The sequence below is a fragment of the Lolium perenne genome, chromosome 4, assembly GCF_019359855.2.
Source record: "Lolium perenne isolate Kyuss_39 chromosome 4, Kyuss_2.0, whole genome shotgun sequence".
Lineage (NCBI taxonomy): Eukaryota > Viridiplantae > Streptophyta > Magnoliopsida > Poales > Poaceae > Lolium > Lolium perenne.
In genome coordinates this window covers 249,596,093-249,609,673 of record NC_067247.2, presented here as the reverse complement: position 1 = coordinate 249,609,673, position 13,581 = coordinate 249,596,093, and positions in this window count along the sequence as shown.

Here is a 13,581-nt window from a genome sequence, read left to right as displayed (position 1 = left end):
CTCATGTCACTACTGAAAGTTATTATGAGAGAGGAAAATATGGTTGTGGAAATTTTCATGTTACTAAAACACCTCTCTATGTGCTGAATTTTTTTAAGCTACACTTGTTTTATCTTCCTATGCTTGTTACTTTGCTCTTCATGAACTTGTTTATTTACAAGATTCCTATGCATAGGAAGCATGTTAGACTTAAATGTGTTTTGAATTTGCCTCATGATGCTCTCTTTTGCTTCAAATACTATTTCTTGCGAGTGCATCATTAAAACTGCTGAGCCCATCTTAATGGCTATAAAGAAAGAACTTCTTGGGAGATAACCCATGTGTTATTTTGCTACAGTACTTTGTTTTATATTTGTGTCTTGGAAGTTGTTTACTACTGTAGCAACCTCTCCTTATCTTAGTTTTGTGTTTTGTTGTGCCAAGTTAAGCCGTTGATAGAAAAGTAAGTACTAGATTTGGATTACTGCACAGTTCCAGATTTCTTTGCTGTCACAAATCTGGGTCCACCTCCCTGTAGGTAGCTCAGAAAATTAAGCCAATTTACATGCATGATCCTCAGATATGTACGCAACTTTCATTCAATTTGAGCATTTTCATTTGAGCAAGTATGGTGCCATTTTAAAATTCGTCAATATGAACTGTTCTGTTTTGACAGATTCTGCCTTTTATTTCGCATTGCCTCTTTTGCTATGTTGGATGAATTTCTTTGATCCACTAATGTCCAGTAGCATTATGCAATGTCCAGAAGTGTTAAGAATGATTGTGTCACCTCTGAATATGTCAATTTATATTGTGCACTAACCCTCTAATGAGTTGTTTCGAGTTTGGTGTGGAGGAAGTTTTCAAGGATCAAGAGAGGAGTATGATGCAACATGATCAAGAAGAGTGAAAGCTCTAAGCTTGGGGATGCCCCGGTGGTTCACCCCTGCATATTTCAAGAAGACTCAAGCGTCTAAGCTTGGGGATTCCCAAGGCATCCCCTTCTTCATCGACAAATTATCAGGTTCCTTCTCTTGAAACTATATTTTTATTCGGTCACATCTTATGTGCTTTACTTGGAGCGTCTGTATGCTTTTGTTTTTGTTTGTGTTTGAATAAATGCTTGTGTGGGAGAGAGACACGCTCCGCTGGTTCGTATGAACACATGTGTTCTTAGCTCATAATATTCATGGCGAAGGTTGAAACTGCTTCGTTAAATTATTATATGGTTGGAATTGGAAAATGCTACATGTAGAAATTGGTGTGATGTCTTGAATAATGTGATACTTGGCAATTGTTGTGCTCTTGTTTAAGCTCTTGCATCATATACCTTGCACCCATTAGTGAGGAAATACATAGAGCTTGTTAAAATTTGGGTTTGCATGAGTGGTTTCTCTAGAGTCTAGATATTTTCTAGTAAGATGTTTGAACAACAAGGAAGACGATGTATAGTTTTATAATGCTTGTAATATGTCTTTTATGTGAGTTTTGCTGTACTAGTTCGTGCTTGTGTTTGCTTCAAACAACCTTGCTAGCCTAAACCTTGTATCGAGAGGGAATACTTCTCATGCATCCAAATCCTTGAGCCAAACAACACTATGCCATTTGTGTCCACCATACCTACCTACTACATGGTATTTTCCGCCATTCCAAAGTAAATTGCTTGAGTGCTACCTTTAAAATTCCATCATTCACCTTTGCAATATATAGCTCATGGGACAAATAGCTTAAAAACTATTGTGGTATTGAATATGTAATTATGCACTTTATCTCTTATTAAGTTGCTTGTTGTGCGATAACCATGTTCACTGGGGACGCCATCAACTATTCATTGTTGAATTTCATGTGAGTTGCTATGCATGTCCGTCTTGTCTGAAGTAAGAGAGATCTACCACCCTATGGTTAAGCATGCATATTGTTAGAGAAGAACATTGGGCCGCTAACTAAAGCCATGATCCATGGTGGAAGTTTCAGTTTTGGACATATATCCTCAATCTCATATGAGAAAATTATTAATTGTTGTTACATGCTTATGCATAAACGAGGAGTCCATTATCTGTTGTCTATGTTGTCCCGGTATGGATGTCTAAGTTGAGAATAATCAATAGCGAGAAATCCAATGCGAGCTTTCTCCTTAGACCTTTGTACAGGCGGCATAGAGGTACCCCTTTGTGACACTTGGTTAAAACATGTGCATTGTGATGATCCGGTAGTCCAAGCTAATTAGGACAAGGTGCGGGCACTATTAGTATACTATGCATGAGGCTTGCAACTTGTAAGATATAATTTACATGATGCATATGCTTTATTACTACCGTTGACAAAATTGTTTCATGTTTTCAAAATCAAAGCTCTAGCACAAATATAGCAATCGATGCTTTTCCTCTATGGAGGACCATTCTTCTACTTTTCAATGTTGAGTCAGTTCACCTATTTCTCTCCACCTCAAGAAGCAAACACTTGTGTGAACTGTGCATTGATTCCTACATACTTGCTTATTGCACTTATTATGTTACTCTATGTTGACAATATCCATGAGATATACATGTTACAAGTTGAAAGCAACCGCTGAAACTTAATCTTCTTTTGTGTTGCTTCAATGCCTTTACTATGAATTTATTGCTTTATGAGTAACTCTTATGCAAGACTTATTGATGCTTGTCTCGAAAGTACTATTCATGAAAAGTCTTTGCTATATGATTCACTTGTTTACTCATTGCATTTACATTGTTTCGAATCGCTGCATTCATCTCATATGCTTTACAATGGTATGATTAAGATTATGTTGGTAGCATGTCACCTCAGAAATTATCTTTTATCGTTTACCTACTCGAGGACGAGTAGGAACTAAGCTTGGGGATGCTGATACGTCTCCAACGTATCTATAATTTCCGATGTTCCATGCTTGTTTTATGACAATACCAACATGTTTTGTTCACACTTTATATCATTTTCGTGCATTTTCTGGAACTAACCTATTAACAAGATGCCGAAGTGCCAGTTCCTGTTTTCTGCTGTTTTTGGTTTCAGAAATCCTAGTAATGAAATATTCTCGGAATCGGACGAAATCAACGCCAAAGATCTTAGAATCCCCGGAAGCATCCAGAACACACGAGAGGGACCAGAGGGGGGGCACAGGCCCACCACACCATACCCTGGCGCGGCCTAGGGGGGGCCCGCGCCCCCCTATGGTTTGGCCAGCCCTTCGACCCTCCTGCGCCGCCTCTTCGCCTATATAAAGCCCCTGGATCGAAAACCCTGATACGATTGACGAAACCCACAGAAACCTTCCAGAGCCGCCGCCATCGCGAGGCCAAGATCTGGGGGACAGGAGTCTCTGTTCCGGCACGCTGCCGGAGCGGGGAAGTGCCCCTGGAAGGCTTCTCCATCGACACCGCTGCCATCTCCACCGCCATCTTCATCACCGCTGCTGCTCCCATGAGGAGGGAGTAGTTCTCCATCGAGGCTCGGGGCTGTACCGGTAGCTATGTGGTTCATCTCTCTCCCATGTACCTCAATACAATGATCTCATGAGCTGCTTTACATGATTGAGATTCATATGAGTTTGTATCACAATTTATCTATGTGCTACTCTAGCAAAGTTATTAAAGTAGTCCTATTCCTCCTGCACGTGTGTAAAGGTGACAGTGTGTGCACCGTGTTAGTACTTGGTTTATGCTATGATCATGATCTCTTGTAGATTGCGAAGTTAACTATTGCTATGATAATATTGATGTGATCTATTCCTCCTACATATGCATGAAGGTGACAGTGTGCATGCTATGTTAGTACTTGGTTTAGTCTATTGATCTATCTTACACTATAAGGTTACTTAAACATGAGCATTATTGTGGAGCTTGTTAACTCCGGCATTGAGGGTTCGTGTAATCCTACGCAATGTGTTCATCATCCAACAAAAGTGTAGAGTATGCATTTATCTATTCTGTTATGTGATCAATGTTGAGAGTGTCCACTAGTGAAAGTGTAATCCCTAGGCCTTGTTCCTAAATACTGCTGCGTTACTACGCTTGTTTACTTGTTTTCATCGTTACATTACTGCTGCAATACTACCACCATCAACTACACGCCAGCAAGCTATTTTCTGGCACCATTGCTACTGCTACTATATATTCATACCACCTGTATTTCACTATCTCTTCGCCGAACTAGTGCACCTATTAGGTGTGTTGGGGACACAAGAGACTTCTTGCTTTGTGGTTGCAGGGTTGCATGAGAGGGATATCTTTGACCTCTTCCTCCCTGAGTTCGATAAACCTTGGGTGATCCACTTAAGGGAAAACTTGCTGCTGTTCTACAAACCTCTGCTCTTGGAGGCCCAACACTGTCTACAGGAAAGGAGGGGGAACGTAGACATCAGCCATCAACTAACTTTGTTGAATATCATGTGAGTTGCTATGCATGTTCGTCTTGTCTGAGGTAAGGGTGATTTATCATGAGTTGAATGGTTTGAGTATGCATATTGTTAGAGAAGAACATTGGGCCGCTAACTAAAGCCATGGTCCATGGTGGAAGTTTCAGTTTGGACAACAATCCTCAATCTCTTATGAGAATATTATCTGTTGTTGAATGCTTATGCATTAAAGAGGAGTCCATTATCTGTTGTCTATGTTGTCCCGATATGGATGTCTAAGTTGAGAATAATCAAAAGCGAGAAATCCAATGCGAGCTTTCTCCTTAGACCTTTGTACAGGCGGCATAGAGGTACCTGACATAGCTATCCCCAATGGGCCTGCCGAAGATAGTACCCTGGGTTTACTGAAGGCCCACGACCCGAAGAATATGAAGATTTGGAAGCCCAAGTTGATATTAAGGAAAGTTAGAATTGTAATAGAGGTGGTGTTTGTAATCTTGCGGGATGAGTTGTAAACCTTCCCGGACTTTGTAACTTGTACAACACGAATCCCTCGGCTCCACCTCCTATATAAGGGGGAGTCGAGGGACGAAGAAATCATCGAATCATTGTCTCTCAAACCCTGGTTTTCATAATCATCGAGTACTTTTCGGCTGAAACTTTCGAGATCTATCACATATACTGATCAAAGAGCATGTGGAATCTTCCGAACGTCATCTCCATAGGCTCCGCCAGATACGCATATGCATCCAAACGGGAGGGTGGGTGAGGCACAAAATCGACAAGACCAGTTGCGATCGTTTACCTCGATCCATTGCGTTGCTTGCAGTTGACGAAGTCGATGATTTTGCAATTGACAAGGGATTAACTTGTCAATGCCTACGGGTTGTAGACTAGGGTTTCGTTGGAAGTAGAGGGCAAGTAGATCTCGAAGGTTTCAGCCGAAAAGTACTCGACGATTATGAAAACCAGGGTTTGAGAGACAATGATTCGATGATTTATTCGTCCCTCGGCTCTATAAGGGGGAGTCGAGGGATGAAGAAATCATCGAATCATTGTCTCTCAAACCCTGGTTTTCATAATCGTCGAGTACTTTTCGGCTGAAACCTTCGAGATCTACTTGCCCTCTACTTCCAACGAAACCCTAGTCTACAACCCGTAGGCATTGACAAGTTAATCCCTTGTCAATTGGCGCCGTCTGTGGGGATTAGAAGCGTCAAGGATCTGGTCTCGATGGCACGTTCAAGATCGTCGACTTCGTCAACTGCAAAATCATCGACTTCGTCAACTGCAAGCAACGCAATGGATCGAGGTAAACAGATCGCAACTGGTCTTGTCAATTTTGTGCCTCACCCACCCTCCCGTTTGGATGCATATGCGTATCTGGCGGAGCCTATGGAGATGACGTTCGGAAGATTCCACTTTCGAGTCGAGAAAGAGGGAACGTATCGTCTCGAAGTTCCGATCTCGTCGGTATTTTCGGCGGTCGATTCTGATTTTTTCAGCTCAACATCATCGATCGAGTCAGGGGAGGAAGAAACTTCGTCGTCACGCTTCATCAGCACTAGGGCAAGAGAAAAGCTCGCCAAGATTTTCAACGACATGTCGCTTGAGTCATCCGCGGACTCCTATATAAGCGATGGCTCGAGCAGTGTCGACAGCTTCAACTTCATCGACAAATCCACTACAGTGGGCAAGGTCTTCACCAATCTTCATGATGGTGTCACCAAACCCAGCATAGATCTGAATGCAAAATATCATCAGATTTATGTCATCGGAGAGCCAAGCCATGATTAGGAGGAAACATCGGAGGCTTTGGACGATTTGGGAAATCCATACGTTGATCCCTCTGATTTGCGACGTGGCCTAGGCAACAAATATATCGGGTCACAGCCGTGAGATAGAGTTCAACTTCCACAAGCAGCATGGGATAGAGCCGCAAGAGCTATGGATGGCTCAGAACCAATGGCCACCACATCCACGCCAGAAGAGTTACAAGCATATCAATATAGGCTCGCACGAGCTGCAAGGGAATTGGAAAAACAGACAATTGCTTTAAACAGAAGAAGGGAGGCAGCCTCTGCATCAAGTAGGCGAAGAGCAGAGCTGAGTCGACAATCTAGAACTTCGGGTGATAGCCACAGGCAAGCTCGGAATAGAGCAAGATCAAGGTTACAAAACGTACCTGAAGGAGAAAGAGAGCACTTGGTTCAAAACCTCGACATGTCTTTTATGTCGATAGACACGAGAGGGAACATCATCCCCAAGACACCAGAAGCTGGGTATATGGCGACACAAGCTTTCATCCTTGCATCCAGGCCACCCCCAGGAGATCCAAGGGAGGCATTGTATAACATGGCAATGGCAGGAGTTGGAGCCATGGGAACGGCGTTTGCATCAACACCTCCCGAAGGAGCAGCAAGGCAAAATAGTCCACGACCGGCGGCAGCAACAACAGCAGCTCCCGAAGGACCAAGTGGAGCAAGGGACACGGCAGCACAAGCAAGGGTCGACAGAGCGCGACAAAGCAGAAGGGAACATCGGCATTCCCCAGAGCTAAACGACGAGGATATGTGCGGTCTGCCATGCTTCACGAGAAGAGTCCGAAAAACTCGAGTCCCTTCGGGATTCAAGTTGCCTGATAACTTCAAGAAATTCGACGGCCTTCAAGATCCAGAGGATTGGCTAGTTGATTATCTCGAGACAGTGAAGCTCACAGGAGGAACCAGAGCAACAGCTATGCAAAGCATCCAGGTGCATTTAAGCGGAGCCGAGCGATCTTGGATAAAGAAACTTCCTCCAGGATCTATCGACAGCTGGGATAGCTTCGAGGACGTGTTCGTCAAGAACTTCCGGTCCACATGCAAAAAATCTGCGTCATTAGAGGAACTGAGGGCGTGCCGACAAAACCCAGACGAGCCAATGAGAAAGTATATCCAAAGGTGGAACATCATCAAAAACTCGGTAGAAAACATATCTAACGAGAGAGCAATAGATGCGTTCGTCGCAGGAATCAGGCGTGGAGATTTTGTCGAGGACTTGGGGAGGACCAATCCAAAGACAGTATCTGCACTAATGGAAATAGCAAACAGATGGGCAGATGGAGAAGATGCTATTCACAACAAACGGCATAGGTCGCCAGAGGAAGACCGCGGTCGAAATTATCAACCAAGGCGACGATTTCCTCGACAGTGCTCGAGTTATGATGCTCCAGGACAAATCTCGGCTGGCTTCCGAGCAAGCGTCGGAGGAAACAACAGAGATGATTACCAGAGAAGCAATGAGCAACGAGGCGACAATAGAGATGACTCTCGAAATAATAGGCAAAATAGCGGGCCAAGGTTCCAGAGGCCTTTCGTGTCTCCCGAAGAGATGATGAACGGGCCGTGTCAGATGCATTTTTTCCTCGATAGCAACGGAAAGAGACAGTCAGGACATCTGCAGAAGGATTGCCGAAATTTCCAGGCAATGCTAAGGTGGGCAGGGCATGCCAATGCTCAGGCAGCACATAGAAATCCTCGAGAACCCAGGAGTGAGATTCACCTACCACCCCCTCCCGCAATTACAGACGATAATCGACACCAGCTCAGAATTGCGGCAGCGCCTGCACCACCGCCTTATGTAGATCCAAATTCCAATGGAGCGGTTGATACGTCTCCGACGTATCGATAATTTCTTATGTTCCATGCCACATTATTGATGATATCTACATGTTTTATGCATACTTTATGTCATTATTATGCGTTTTCCGGAACTAACCTATTGACGAGATGCCGAAGGGCCAGTTCCTGTTTTCTGCTGTTTTTGGTTTCAGAAATCCTAGTAAGGAAATATTCTCGGAATTGGACGAAATCAACGCCCAGCATCTTAGAATCCCCAGAAGCATCCAGAACACTTGAGAGCCGCCAGAGGGGGGCCACAGGGGCCCCAGATGACAGGGTGGCGCGGCCAGGGCGTGGGCCGCGCCCCCCTATTGTGTCATTGCCTCGTACCCCCTCCGACGCCGCCTCTTCGCCTATTTAAGCCTCCTCGACCTAAATCTTCGATACGGAAAAGCCACGGTACGAGAAACCTTCCAGAGCCGCCGCCATCGCGAAGCCAAGATCTGGGGGACAGGAGTCTCTGTTCCGGCACGCCGCCGAGACGGGGAAGTGCCCCCGGAAGGCTTCTCCATCGACACCGCTGCCATCTCCACCGCCATCTTCATCAGCGCTGCTGTCTCCCATGAGGAGGGAGTAGTTCTCCATCGAGGCTAGGGGCTGTACCGGTAGCTATGTGGTTAATATCTCTCCTATGTACTTCAATACAATGATCTCATGAGCTGCCTTACATGATTGAGATTCATATGAGTTTTGTATCACTATTCATCTATGTGCTACTCTAGTGATGTTATTAAAGTACTCTATTCCTCCTGCATGGTGTAAAGGTGGCAGTGTGTGCATCATGTAGTACTTGGCGTAGTTTATGATTGTGATCTCTTGTAGATTATGAAGTTAACTATTACTATGATGGTATTGATGTGATCTATTTGGTTATGTTGATCTATCTTGCACTCTAAGGTTATTTAAATATGAACATCGAATATTGTGGAGCTTGTTAACTCCGGCATTGAGGGTTCGTGTAATCCTACACAATTAGTGGTGTTCATCATCCAACAAGAGGGTGTAGAGTCTAGCATCTATCTATTTATTCTGTTATGTGATCAATGTTGAGAGTGTCCACTAGTGAAAGTATGATCCCTAGGCCTTGTTCCTAAATACTGCTATCGCTGCTTGTTTACTGTTTTACTGCATATGTACTTCCTGCAATATTACCACCATCAACCACACGCCAGTCCTGGATAGCAAAGCACTTTTCTGGCGCTGTTGCTACTGCTCATATATATTCATACCACCTGTATTTCACTATCTCTTCGCCGAACTAGTGCACCTATACATCTAACAAGTGTATTAGGTGTGTTGGGGACACAAGAGACTTCTTGCTTTGTGGTTGCAGGGTTGCATGAGAGGGATATCTTTGAACTCTTCCTCCCTGAGTTCGATAAACCTTGGGTGATCCACTTAAGGGAAACTTGCTGCTGTTCTACAAACCTCTGCTCTTGGAGGCCCAACACTGTCTACAAGAATAGAAGCACCCGTAGACATCAAGAACTTTTCTGGCGCCGTTGCCGGGGAGGAAAGGTAAAAGGTACTCACACTCCGGATCTCGCCTACTAAGCTATTTTCTGCCGTTGTAAGTACTCGAAGCTATTTCCTTTAGATCCTGCAATTGCATCTTTTTGTTTCTTGTTTACACTAGTTAGGCATAATGGACAACAATGAGCTTCTTACTCTATTTCCTGATTTAAGACATGGATGGTTTGATCCGAAAATTAAAAAACCCATGGAACATATTAGCATGAACACATTGAACACCATTGTTGCTAATGATATGGAAAATTCTAAGCTTGGGGAAGCTGGTTTTGATGAGCATGATCTTTTTAGTCCCCCAAGCATTGAGGAGGAAATTTACTTTGATGATACTTTACCTCCTATTTATGATGATTATAATGATAGTAGTCTTTTGTTACCACCTGTTATGGAGGATAAATTTGATTATGATTACAATATGCCTCCTATATTTGATGATAGCTACTTTGTTGAATTTGCTCCCACTACCACTAATAAAATTGATTATGCCTATGTGGAGAGTAATAATTTTATGCATGAGACTCATGATAAGAATGCTTTATGTGATAGTTATATTGTTGAGTTTGCTCATGATGCTACTGAAAGTTATTATGTGAAAGGAAAATATGGTTGTAGAAATTTTCATGTTACTAAAACACCTCTCTATATGCTAAAAATCTTGAAGTTGAGCTTGTCTAGTTTTCCTATGCTTGTTACTTTGCTCTTCATGAACTTGTTTATTTACAAGATTCCTTTTCATAGGAAGCATGTTAGACTTAAATGTGTTTTGAATTTGCCTCTTGATGCTCTCTTTTGCTTCAAATACTATTTCTTGCGAGTGCATCATTAAAACTGCTGAGCCCATCTTAATGGCTATAAAGAAAGAACTTCTTGGGAGATAACCCATGTGTTTATTTTACTACAGTACTTTTGTTTTATATTTGAGTCTTGGAAGTTGTAACTACTGTAGCAACCTCTCCTTATCTTACTTTATTGCATTGTTGTGCCAAGTAAAGTCTTTGATAGTAAGGTTCATACTAGATTTGGATTACTGCGCAGAAACAGATTTCTGTCTGTCACGAATCTGGGCCTAATTCTCTGTAGGTAACTCAGAAAATTATGCCAATTTACGTGAGTGATCCTCAGATATGTACGCAACTTTCATTCAATTTGAGAATTTTCATTTGAGCAAGTCTGGTGCCTCTTTAAAATTCGTCCTTACGGACTGTTCTGTTTTGACAGATTCTGTCTTTTATTTCACATTGCTTCTTTTGCTATGTGGGATGGATTTCTTTGTTCCATTGACTTCCAGTAGATTTGGGCAATGTCCAAAAGAGTTAAGAATGATTGTGTCACCTCTGAACATGTGAATTTTTGATTATGCACTAACCCTCTAATGAGTTGTTTCGAGTTTGGTGTGGAGGAAGTTTTCAAGGGTCAAGAGAGGAGGATGATACAATGTGATCAAGAAGAGTGAAAGATCTAAGCTTGGGGATGCCCCGGTGGTTCATCCCTGCATATTTCAAGAAGACTCAAGCATTTAAGCTTGGGGATGCCCAAGGCATCCCCTTCTTCATCGACAAATTATCAGGTTCCTTCTCTTGAAACTATATTTTTATTCGGTCACATCTTATGTACTTTACTTGGAGCGTCTGTTTGTTTTTATTTTTGTTTGAATAAATGCTTGTGTGGGAGAGAAACATGGTCCGCTGGTTCATAGGAACACATGTGTTCTTAGCCTTTAATTTTCATGGCGAAGGTTGAAACTGCTTCGTTAATTTGTTATATGGTTGGAATCGGGAAATGCTACATGTAGTAATTGGTAAAATGTCTTGAATAACTTGATACTTGGCAATTGTTGTGCTCATGTTTAAGCTCTTGCATCATATACTTTGCACCTATTAATGAAGAAATACATAGAGCATGCTAAAATTTGGTTTGTATAATTGGTCTCTCTAAGGTCTAGATAATTTCTAGTATTGAGTTTGAACAACAAGGAAGACGGTGTAGAGCCTTATAATGTTTACAATATGTCTTTTATGTGAGTTTTGCTGCACCGGTTCATCCTTGTGTTTGTTTCAAACAACCTTGCTAGCCTAAACCTTGTATCGAGAGGGAATACTTCTCATGCATCCAAAATCCTTGAGCCAACCACTATGCCATTTGTGTCCACCATACCTACCTACTACATGGTATTTCTCCGCCATTCCAAAGTAAATTTCTTGAGTGCTACCTTTAAAATTTCCATCCTTTATCTTTGCAATATATAGCTCATGGGACAAATAGCTTAAAAACTATTGTGGTATTGAATATGTACTTATGCATTTTATTTCTTATAAGTTGCTTGTTGTGCGATAACCATGTTCCTGGGTACGCCATCAACTACTCTTTGTTGAATATCATGTGAGTTGCTATGCATGTCCGTCTTGTCTGAAGTAAGGGAGATTTACCACTAAAATGGTTAGAGCATGCATAATGTTAGAGAAGAACATTGGGCCGCTAACTAAAGCCATGATCCATGGTGGAAGTTTCAGTTTTGGACAAATATCCTCAATCTCATATGAGAAAATTAATTGTTGTTGAATGCTTATGCATAAAAGAGGAGTCCATTATCTATTGTCTATGTTGTCCCGGTATGGATGTCTAAGTTGAGAATAATCAATAGCGAGAAATCCGATGCGAGCTTTCTCCTTAAACCTTTGTACAGGCGGCATAGAGGTACCCCTTTGTGACACTTGGTTAAAACATGTGCATTGTGATGATAATTCAGGTAATCCGAGCTAATTAGGACAAGGTGCGGGCACTATTAGTATACTATGCATGAGGCTTGCAACTTGTAGGATATAATTTACATAACACATATGCTTTATTACTACCGTTGACAAAGTTATTTCTTGTTTTCAAAACCAAAGCCCTAGCACAAATATAGCAATCAATGCTTCCCTCTTTGAAGGGCCATTCTTCTACTTTTATGTTGAGTCAGTTCACCTATTTCTCTCCATCTCAAGAAGCAAACACTTGTGTGAACTGTGCATTGATTCCTACATACTTGCATATTGCATTTGTTATATTACTTTACATTGACAATATCCATGAGATATACATGTTACAAGTTGAAAGCAACCGCTGAAACTTAATCTTCTTTTGTGTTGCTTCAATACCTTTACTTTGAATTATTGCTTTATGAGTTAACTCTTATGCAAGACTTATTGATGCTTGTCTTGAAGTACTATTCATGAAACATCTTTGCTTTATGATTCATTTGTTTACTCATGTCATTTACCATTGTTTTGATCGCTGCATTCATTACATATGCTTACAATAGTATGATCAAGTTTATGATGGCATGTCACTCCAGAAATTATCTTTGTTATCGTTTACCTGCTCGGGACGAGCAGAAACTAAGCTTGGGGATGCTGATACGTCTCCGACGTATCGATAATTTCTTGTGTTCCATGCCACATTATTGATGATATCTATATGTTTTATGCATACTTTATGTCATTATTATGCGTTTTCCGGAACTAACCTATTGACGAGATGCCGAAGGGCCAGTTCCTGTTTTCTGCTGTTTTTGGTTTCAGAAATCCTAGTAAGGAAATATTCTCGGAATTGGACGAAATCAACGCCCAGCATCTTAGAATCCCCAGAAGCATCCAGAACACCCGAGAGCCGCCAGAGGGGGGCCACAGGGGCCCCAGATGACAGGGTGGCGCGGCCAGGGCCTGGGCCGCGCCCCCCTATTGTGTCATCGCCTCGTACCCCCTCCGACGACGCCTCTTCGCCTATTTAAGCCTCCTCGACCTAAATCTTCGATACGGAGAAGCCACGGTACGAGAAACCTTCCAGAGCCGCCGCCATCGCGAAGCCAAGATCTGGGGGACAGGAGTCTCTCTTCCGGCACGCCGCCGGGATGGGGAAGTGCCCCCGGAAGGCTTCTCCATAGACACCGCTGCCATCTCCACCGCCATCTTCATCACCGCTGCTGTCTCCCATGAGGAGGGAGTAGTTCTCCATCGAGGCTTGGGGCTGTACCGGTAGCTATGTGGTTAATCTCTCTCC